Below are 11399 nucleotides of genomic sequence, written 5' to 3' on the forward strand. Positions count from 1 at the left end.
TCCATCCACCTTGACCCAGCGAAGCAGCTGACACAGTAAAGGGTCTTTGGACAGCACATTCTACATCTGGCTTCATTTTGCCCTTAAAGACAGACCCTGAGCCCCTTCCCACATGGAACACCCCGCTTCACTTAAATCTTGCCTGAACATTACCCTCCCCCCAGATCCTACAAGAACTGTCTACCTATGGTGAGATGGCCCACGGGTTCTGGTGGACAGTCAGTCAATAGCCCTGGTTTTGTTCCCCACAGGGTTGCTTCTGCTGGTTTCTGGCTGATGCGGGTTAGAGCAATGTGATAATAGGACAGGAATTTCATAGTTGGACCCTGATGGTATATCTTGGGTGGGCCACGCAACTCCAGTTTCTCATTAGTAGGAGGACCACGTTATTTATCCTACAACGTGTCACTTTGAGAATGGACGGGGTAGTTTCAGTAATTACAGGACGATGGATACACATCAGGATGTGTGGCTTTGCCTCCACTGGGGTAGAGCGAGTGAGGGGTGGAAGCAAGCAACTGTTTAATGGAAGAAACATCAGGAGTGGAGAATTGTTCTCCCCCTAATGAGATTTATGTCATAGAGGAAGAAGATCTTAAAGGGAGACATGGCAGCTACCTTCACAAAGCTGGATGGCTTGTATGGATTCTGTGATGTTAAGATTTAGGAACGGGAAGGCAAGTTTTGAGTGTCCGTAGTCTTGTAAACAAAGGTGGGGCACCTGGAGACGAAGCCAGTTCCTTATTTAGTCATTCATTTGTTTATTAATAACTACTTAATACACTCAATAAATATTTACTAAGGACAGAGACTCTGCTAGGGATTGTGGATATAACAGTTAAAGCAGACAAACACTACTTTCCTGCAGTCAAGGATTTTTTGATGTGATATGGAAGGAGAGAAAGCAAAGAAATTGATTACAAGCCAGGCAAAGGAACTATTCAAAAGCTAAGACAGAAAACACCAGAGGCAGAGGAAGGAGGTTACTTCAGACATGTTGGCCAGGAACTGACATATAAGGAGGTGACTGGAAGGAAACGGAAAGGCAAAATATGAGAATAAGTCAATACAGGTGCAGGGATGATATTGAACTTGATATGTGCAAAGGTCCTGGAGCTGTAAAGAACTTGACATATTCTTTTTTTCCTTAAAAAATATTTATTTATTTGAAAGGCAGAGTTACAGGGTGGGGGTGGGTGGGGAATATAGAAAAAGAGAGCTCTTTCATCTGCTAATTCACTCCCCAAATGGCTACAATGGCCATAGCTGGGCTGATCTGAAGCCAGGAGCTTCTGCCAGGTCTCCCATGTGGGTTCAGGGGCCCAAGGACTTGGGCCATCCTCCACTGCTTTCCCAGGCCATTAGCAGAGAGCTGGATCAGAATCAGAGCAGCTGGGATTGAGGCTGGCACGCACATGGAATGCTGGCACTGCATGCTGCAGCTTTAACCTACTGAGGCACAGCACCAGCCCCTGAGAACCTGACATGTCCTGAATGGGACTGGAGGACACTGAGTGAAATAAACCAGACATGGAGCGATAAATACTGCATTCCTCACTTCTCTGGGGACGATAAAAAAGTTGATCTTGTAGAAGTAGAGTATGATAGTGGTTACCAGGGCTGGGAAAAGGTATGGGGGAGGGTGGCTGGAGAAGGGAGGGTTAATAGTACCAGGGGTACAGCTGGATGGGAGGAAAAACTTCTAATGTTGTGTAGCCCAGTATGGCTAACAACAATTGATTATTTCAAAACAGCTAGTAGACAGCATTTCAAGAATTCCGAATACAAAGAAACCATATACATGTCTGAGGTGACAAATATGCCAATTACACCAAACTGATTATTTAAACATTGTACACATGTATTAACATGTCAGACTGTAAGTATATGAGATTACTGTATGTCAATAAAAATATCTTCTAAAAGAACTTGGCAAGTTCAAGAAAATGAAGAACTGGCATATCTGAGATAGCGATGGGGTATAAAGAATCATCTGGAAAACGAATTGGAGACAGTGGCCAGACCATCCAGTCCAGGCAAACCTGAAACCACGGTGAGGACCTATCATGTTCTTGTAGTGTTTAGTGTTGATTGATCCAGATGTCATCAGATGGCTGGGTCTAGATTCTTATCTCTGCTGCAAGAAAGAATTTGAGGATGAGACGTAGAGAAAGCTTAGCAGAGGAATAAGGTCTAATTGCAGGCACAGGGAAAGTACACCCTGGAGAGGCAGCGTGGGCATGCTCAAGGGCGACCTTCACTCAACAAGGTTTGGGGTCATTCCCTTATACGATCTAGAAACAGAGCGGGTGGAGAGGGTGGTGTCTGGGGCAGGGTTTGATCGAATATTTACAGAGGGCGGAGTGGTTTGATTGAATATTTACAGAGGGCGGAGTCTGAGCTGCGGTTTAAGTGCCACCCTTTTCCTTGCCCTTTCATGAAAATCTCAGAAGTGTCATGGTGTCAGATGCACGATGGGAGCGGGAGTGAGTCACAGCGATTTTATTATGATGATATTACAATTAGCCATAGATCGTCGTGGAGGATGCACTCAGCAGATATGCTGGTTATTTTGGGCTGGCACAGGTTCTGGGCAGCTGTTTCACAGCAACTGCAGTTTTCCACTGCATGGAAAGGCAGCGAGTGTTCAGTGAGGAAGCAGAGCTGCAGGGAGAAGAGGCTAGCTGTTATCCTTGCCTATATCATAAGAACAAATGGACACATTGTTAACTTATTTGAGAGGCAGATGGACAAAGATACAAAGACAGAGACAGACAAATGGAGAGATGTCCCATTCATTGGTTCACTCCTCAAATGCTCACCACAATTAAGGAAAGGCCAGGCTGAAACTAGGAGCCTGGAAATCAATCCAGGTCACATACATGGGTGTTGGGGACCCAAATACTGGAGCCATCATCTGCTGCACATTAGCAGGGTGCACATTAACAGGGAGCTGAAATTGGAAATGGAGCCAGGACTCTTACCCAGATTTCCAATCTGGAAGTAGGAATCCTAAGAGGTATCTTAACACTGTACCAAATGCCCACCCTGTTGAAGAGATCTAAACATTGCTATGGCATGTTTTAGATTTCATTTGTGATGACAATCTTGGCAGCTATGTGGAGAATGGATCCTTTTTTTAAATTTGAGAGGCAGAGAGACAGACACAGAAATCCTCCATCACTGTTTCATTCTCCAAATGCCTGCAATAGCTGTATTGGGGCCTAGCCAAAGCCAGGAGTCAAGAACTCAATTCAGGTTTCCCAAGTGGATGTCAGGGAGCCAAATACTTGAGCCATTACTATTGCCTCCCGTGTCTGCATTGGCCAAGAGCAAGAGTCAGGAGCCAGAAGCAGGTATCAGATACACTCTAATGTGGATGTGGACATCTTAACTGCAACACTGAATACCAGGTCCCAAGAACAGGTTTAGTGGGTGGAGGAGTAGGTGGAGAGCAGTGATTAGAAGGCTGATCCATAGTCTGGGTGAGTTATGGTGGTCTCCTGACCTGCAGTGGTGGGAGGCAGAGAAGTTGAAGAGAGAAGGGTGACCTTGAGATGTATTTTGGAGGTAGTCTTCTTTGGAGATAAGCTTGTTGGAGGATTGCATGGAGGGCTTCAGGAAAAAGGAAACTCAAAGACGACTCCCAGGTTTCTGTCTTGAGTAACTGAGATGGAGAAGACGGAGTGCAGGAAAGCAGGTTGGGGAAGGATCAAAAGTTCTACTGATGACATGTCCAGTCTGCAAGTTTGAGACACTCCAAATTGGCAGCTGTAAATACAAATCTGGACTTCAGCAGACATTTCCAGCCCAAAGGCCAATTTGTCCGCATACATCTAAAATCAAAATTCATAAGAATAAATAGCATTGTGCAGTATAATAGAATAGAGGAGACAAGAACCCCGAGGATGAGGCCTGAGGAGCTTCAGCCTTTAGAATAACATGAAGAGGAACTAGCAGGTGGGCGTCAGAAGGAAACTCTGGTGAGGTTGGGGCAGCCCAGAGGTGACTTGTCGCAGACTCCCTGGCTGGGTCCAAGGCTGATGGAGCTGAGGGTGACAGTGTCCCCTGGGTTAGGCAGCAGACAATGATGTCATTAGTGATGCTAAAAGGAAGATTTTGGTGGAGAAGTAAGAACTCAGGAGTCAGGCTGAAGCGTGCTGGACAGAGAATAGCTTATTAGTACTCAAGGGCAAATACATTAGAATCACAATGAGATAGCATCCTTTACACCCTGGCTCAACAAAAGGTTCCTTTTTAACTTAGAAGTAAGAGTCAGATGTGGGGGGAGACACATCATTGAGAATATTAATGGGGAAAGTCACATCCAAGAGCAGATACTGAAAATAATACCCCTTGGGGGCCGGCGTTGCAGCACGGTGAGTTAAGCCACCACTCATGATGCTGGCATCCAACATCAGAGTGCCAGTTCAAGTCCTGGCTTCTCTGTTTCCAATCCAACTCCCTGCTAATGTACCTAAGAAGGCAGTGGAAGACATCCCTGCCACCACATGGGAGACCCAGATAAGGTATCAAGCTCCTGGCTTCAGCCTGGCATAGCCCCAGGCATTACAATAGCTATTTGGGGAATGAACCAGTGTATGGAATCATTCTCTCTCTCTCTCTCTCTCTCTCCCTCCCTCCCTCTTTCAAGAAAATAAATAAATAAATCTTTTTTAAAAAAATAAAGAAGGCACTCACTCCATGATCAAGTAATTCACTTATCTATTCTGGACTAAGTCTTGCATATCTGTGCAGGTAGCAGATGCTAGAATGTTCATTGCCACATTGTGGAAAAAAAGAAGAACAAGAAAAAGAAAGAAAAAGAAAAAAGGAAAAAAAAAGCACAAAATGAAAATAGCCTTAACTGTCCACGAAGGAATGGCTACATAACTGATGGTAAAGCCATTCTATTGGATACTCTGCAGCAGCTGTAAGAGAATGAGAATGGACCATCCACACCAGGGTATCAGGTATTTGGACTTATTGTGGAGTGCAAAAGTGAGCTGGAGAAAAATATGCATTGTGTCATAACAATTAGGAAGACATAAACATGCATGCCCATACAGAGGCAGAGTCACAAACACTGTATACCTCCCTAGGTGACTATGAGTGTGTTAATAAATAAATAGTAAAATGACACCGATATGTGACAGTGGTTGCTGTTGGGGTGTGGAGAGGTGTACCAGGGACTGGAGGAAAGGAGTCTGCGTCTGCCTGGTATGTTTTAACCTTTTACAAGCTGAACATATCAAAATGTTAGTAACTGCTGAAAACATTCTTTAAGGTAGAAAGAACGAACGACATGCGAATTAAGGAATTAATTACAGCAGAGGTTGTGAGTCTTCGAAGGCTGCAGCCATGGACTCTGGGCTTGAACGTTTTCTGACCACGTGGCAAGCCCAGGGCGCTGGGCACATCAAGGGATGGAAGGAAGGTACTCAAAGTGGCCACCTGGTGGCTACAGTAGGAGGCCAACTGTCCTGTGGGCCATTCCTGCTCCTTCCTGTTCAGACTGCAAGATCCTGCCCTGAAAGAAATAACTGACTGCATTTTCCATGGCTGTGTTCTCTAGCTTTCTGTTACCATAACTTACTGCCAACACCTGGTGTCTTTCAGAGGTTAAAAAGAATCAGTGGGATCCTATTTTCCAGAATAGAAATGCATGTCTCCATCAGGCCTTCCAGGGGGCTGAAGGGCAGCCCACATGGGAGTTGAAGGCAAGTAGGAGATAAATATATATATATATATAATATGACATACACTCGGCTAGAGAGAAAAACTAACTTATTTGACCAATACAGATCATAGAATTTTTTTAAGTGTTGTGCAATTATTTTTAAGTATATGTATACCTTTTAAGTTATACTCACCAAACAGGAGCGTTTAGGCCACCATTAATGAATAGTTGCTGTAGATTGAATATTCCATTAACATTCCAGAAGACACAAACATCAAGAAAGCATCATAACTGATGTTGCTTCTTCCAATCACTCTGTAAAATGAAAACAAAACAGTAAATCAGTTCTAAGAAACTGCATGAATGAAATGTAAACTGGTATGCATGACTCTGAAATATAGATTGATTTTCATTCACCATGGTTAATAATTCACCTTAACCAAAGCATCTACTGTGTGTCAGATTAGTAGCTAGTGATTTTATGAATTTGTCATGATTACCGAGGCATGTAAAATTATTTCACTTCATCTCAGCATTTAGATTATCTTTTGGGGGACATATTATAATGTCTATTACAAGCATGCATCAAGTTACTAAATAGCATTCTCTTATTGATAAGGTTCTATGAACAACAGCGTTCGGAATCCACAGCTCTAGACCACAGGAGGGAAAGGGAAGGAGGGCTGCATACAAGAAGCATCTGGCAGGGGCTGGCGTGGTGGCCTAGTGGGTTAAGCCGCTGCCTGCAATGCCAGCATCCCATATGGGCATTGGTTTCTGTCCAGCTGCTCCACTTTTACCCAGCTCCCTGCTAATGCACCTGGGAAAGCAGTAGAAGATGGCCCAAGTCCTTGGGTGCCTGCACCCACATGTGGACTCAAAAGACTTCCATAGCCTTGGCAGCTCATGACAAGAGCCCCGGGTGATCACTGACGTCATACATAATAGTGTTAATTGTTAAATTAACAACAGGAGTCACTGTGCACTTACTTCCCATGCAGGACTTCTATTCTTAATGAGTTGTATTATGAGAGTTAACTGTAAAACAGTTGTGTGTGTGTGTGTGTGTGTGTGTGCAAATTGTTGAAATCTTTACTTAGTATAGAGTTGGTCTTTGGTGCACAAAGTTAATAGAAAATGAATCTTAATGGAGAATGGGACTGGGAAGGAGAGAGGGAAGAGGAGGGAAGGTGGGAGTGTGGGTGGGAGGGCGGGTATGGTGGGAAGAATAACTGTGTTCCTAAAGTTGTACATATGAAATTTGTATTCCTTAAAAAATTAATTAATTAATTTTTTAACTTTTATTTAATAAATACAAATTTCCAAAGTACAGCTTTTGGATTACAATGGCTTTCCCCCCCATAACCTCCCTCCCACCCGCAACCATCCCATTCACATCAAGATTCATTTTCAATTATCTTTATATACAGAAGATCGATTTAGTATATACTAAGTAAAGATTTCAACAGTTTGAACCCACACAGAAACACAAAGTGTAAAGTACTGTTTGAGTACTAGTTATACCATTAATTCACATAGTACATTAATTAATTTTTTAAAAAGACAATTTCCCGCTACCATGGTGGCTAGATGTGGCCATGCACTTCAGTGGAGTGTCGTGTGGGGTTTCTGAGAACCTCCCTTTAAAGGAGTTGGCTCGGTTGGTGCCGCCCCTTTCTGGCGCTCTGTGTCATCTTATTGCCTGCTTCAAACACTTAGCGATGGCTGGGTTGATCCTGAGGTTGGTGAAGCAGAAAACTGAATTCCTTGGCCTCTGTGGCATCAGGAGGCCACAACCCCAGCCTGGGCATAACTGACTGGGCTTCTCCTATGCTTCTATCTTATCTAAATCCTGATTATGTGGGTTTGCTGTCACCATCAGCTGAATTGAATTCCCAACTAAGTTAGCAGGAGATTCCAGCAGTTTGAGTATTCTGTATCCCTTCCTCTGGGCATGTGACAGGGAATGAATCCATTCCACCACTGTTTATTTGGAGATTTAGCTGAGGCTAAGGGAGACCTTGTCATTGCTACCATGGAACTTATAATCTAGGGGGGAAATGAGATGAAAAAACATAAACACAAAAATGACCCAAAACACAACAAATTACCTACCTGTTTTGGGGAACATGACCAAAGCCTGCGGCAGTAAGTGAGAGATGAGATTTGATACAGGGATTGAGAAAGGCCTCTGTGCAAAGTGGAGTTCAAGTCCGGACTTTAAGAGAGAGCTATTACATAAAGAAACAGGAATAGGGTGGTGAAGCGGGTTTGGAGATGGAACGCAACAGAGAAAGAGAACATTTACATAAACTCCCCTATGTGCAGAAGATCTTGGAAGTCCAAGGCGCTGACAGTAGATTGCTGAGCCTGGAGCCTCCTTGCCTTCTACAAGCACAAGCCCATGGGCATGAGGTTACTCTGCCTCACAGAGCAAGACTGTCACTTTTGATGCTCTGTGGAAAATGGGCAGGAAATGGCACCAATGGTGGGAGGCAGAGCAGTGAGGAAGTGGCAGCAGGGCCAGGTGAGGGGTGAAATTTTGCACACAGACTCATCGGCTTTGCTGAGGGGTTGAATGAAAGGTGAGGAAAACAGGGAACCCGGGATGCCTCCTGCATTCCTAGCTCGAGCAAATGGACTGGAAGTAGAACCACCAATGGAGACCATCAGCAGTTTCGAGAAGGTAGATCCAGGACTCACTTTGATCCATGGAGTTGGAGGTGCCTGAGAGGACATGGGTGATGTGTTCAGAGAGGATGTGTGTGCTGGAGCTCATGGGCCGTGCATTGATCCAAGAGGCCAGGTCACCGTCCCTTCAAGGGCTTATGTAACGGTTGCAGACTGAGACCTGGGGAATTCTCCTTTGGAGAATTCAAAGAGAAACTGGAATCAAAGGCAAATCCAAAAGAGGCACCAGTGAACCACATGAAAATGAATGTCCTTGTAGGAAAAGGTGGTGGCCTTTTCTTTACCCTTTTCATCAAAATAAACAATTATACCAAATAAAACAAGCAAGTATAATTATAGGTACCAATGAAAGTATCAAATGCCTTGAGATTTTCAAATGCAGATTCCTGAGCATTTTAGCAAGAGCAAATCCATTCGAGGCTGAGCAAATGACATAAGAGTCCTTGTCCTACCAACCTTGGTGAGGTGGGGTGATGTCTCCAAGCTGGCTTGTAGATTGGCTTCAAAGCTTCCTGTGACGTGGACAAGGCACTTCAGATGGAGGAGACGAGAGGACCAGTGGCTCATCACAGGAGGGAAGGAGGAGGAAAACGCCCCCTATTCCTCCCCCTCCCCCTAGAATTTTGGAACAGTTCCTCAGAGAGAGGACCCGAGACCCGAGATGCGTATCTGAGGGTATAGGTGGTGAAGGACACACTTCAAGGCCTGCAGACCCTGAAGGGAAGCTCCCACCTCTGTTGTGGCTGGGGTGAGCCAGGTTCTCCAGCCTGCGATGGCTGAGTGATGCCTCCATCATCACATCTGGGATTGCCAGGAGGTTCCAGAGCACCACTCTGGGCACCTGCTGGTGTAGCGAGTCTCTGGGTTTGTGGGAAGGGAGGGAGGGGGCATTCTCGCTGCCCCTCCCACCCTCCATAGCTGTGAGTCACCACTTTTCCTGAGTTTCACCCGAACAACTCCTAAGTAACTGGCAGAATCTTGTCTCCTGGACTCCCATCTTCAACCACTTCCCATACACGGAGGCATCCCTAAGTATCCTGCCATGGTTATCCATTGACTCCCTTGGGTGTTTTGACAATTAAGGGACATCTGTTTCCGGGCTCTGGTGAGTTCTTTGTGACGACACCAATCTCTGCCTCTGGATTCTCAGCACCTGACATAGCTATGCCTAAACAGAGAATAAGGGAATCACCACTGGCACTCCCGCGCACAGTTCCACTCCCTCCGGTACCTCATGCATTGACTCAAGGCCCCCAGAAGCACCGCCAGGCTAGACACGGAGCCATGAAAGAAGGTTGCCTACACAAGGCTCCTGAGCTGCCTTTGGCAGAGATGTTCTTGGGCCTGGTTTGAAGGGCTAGCACGTGCTGCATCCCAGGCTTTGGGAGGCTGGCTGAGGAGCCTCAGGCCTCCTAACGAGTGAGGAAGGAGAAGCATCTCCTGGGCTCACTTTGGCAAGAAAGCTGGTCTGGCAAGAGGCCCTAGGAGGCTCTGGGGGAGTGACAAGGAGGCATCTAAGGCCTCACCGATCTGGGCTCCGTGAGAAGCAGCAGCAGGGCCAACACTAGGAAGCAACGAAGAGAAACGAGATGAGGCCCGATGCTGAGTTAGGCAGAGAACAAGGTGGCTCTCTTGTTCTGTTCACTACTGATCTGGGGCAAATCACAGTCCTCCTTCCAAGAGTGTTACATCCTCAATGCGCCACATTCATTTTGAACAAGTGTTGAGAGCTTGTTTCGCCTCTGATAAAGCTGTAAGAGCTTTAACTGAGTGATCTTTTAGTCCTCATCATAAGCCTTTAGGGGTCATTGGCCTTCATTTCTCATGTAAGAAAAGAGAGGCCCTTTAGAACAGGCATTTAGCTTAGCATTAAGACATCTGCCGCCCTTACCATGTTCCTGGGTTTCATTGCTGGCTCTGGTTCCTGATACCGGCTTCCTGTTAAAGCAGACCCAGGCAGGCAGAAGCAATGGGTCAAGTAGCTGAGTTCCTGCTACCCGTGCGGGAGAGCTGGACTGTGCCCAGTTCCTGGCTTTGGCTCTGCCCAGTCCTGGCCTTCGCAGGCATTTGAGGAGCAAAGCAGTATATTTCTGTCTGTCTCTCTTGGTCTCTATCTCTCTGCCTATAAACAAATAAAGCAAAAATTAAAAGCAATAAAGAAAACAGAGGCCCTAAGTGTCGCTCCCCGTCTTCGTGGAGGAACGACACAGGACCCTGCGCTGTTCTTCTGTCTGCTCGGCCCTCCCCGGGTTTGCTGCTGGTTCTTCCCGGGTTGGCTACCGACCCTTCCACCTCCGTGGAAGGGCGGTTCCCCCTGCCACATTCCCCACTTCCGCGGGGGAGCGGCACACCGCCGGCCGGCTCTCTCGGGGGCTGCACAGGTGTTCCCCTTAGATGTTCCCGGTGCATGCCGTCTCTCTCCTCCTTTATAGTCCTCCTCCGCCAATCCCAACTCGGCTGCCCACACACCGAGCACGCTGCTCTCCTCCAATCAGGAGCAAGTCCTACAGTTTATTGGCTGAACTGGAGGCAGCTGTGTAGAAGCTGTTTTCTCCTCTCCCAGCGCCATATTGTGGGAGAGCAGATGCATAGAATAAGTCTTAATTCCAGCAACTTAGTCTAGTCCGAGTTGCTCCCCACACCTAAGGGAGGACAAAACTCCCTCAAAGTCACATAGACACTAAGAAACCTCGCCAAGTTGGAAGCCAAGTCTGTTCTCAACCTCTGTACATGCGCTTCCGCCACCACTCCATTAACTGACACACAAATGTGGATGTCACCTGGGTCCCTGGCAATACGGAAATCACTGGTGACAAATCCTTAGCCACAGGAGATGAAAAACCCCCTAGGCAGTGGCAATCTGCCTCGGATAAACACTTCCCAGGTCATAACCCCTGTTGCAGTGACAGTCAGCTTCCCAGCTGACAACCTTGCAGTGTATCACAGCAGTGGTCGGAGCCCGCTGACCTGCCTGCCTTCCGCCCCCTTGCCGTGTGTTTTAATAAATCTACCTCTGCTCACTCCTCTC

This window comes from Oryctolagus cuniculus, chromosome 2 (assembly GCF_964237555.1).
Source record: "Oryctolagus cuniculus chromosome 2, mOryCun1.1, whole genome shotgun sequence".
Taxonomy (NCBI): Eukaryota; Metazoa; Chordata; class Mammalia; order Lagomorpha; family Leporidae; genus Oryctolagus; species Oryctolagus cuniculus.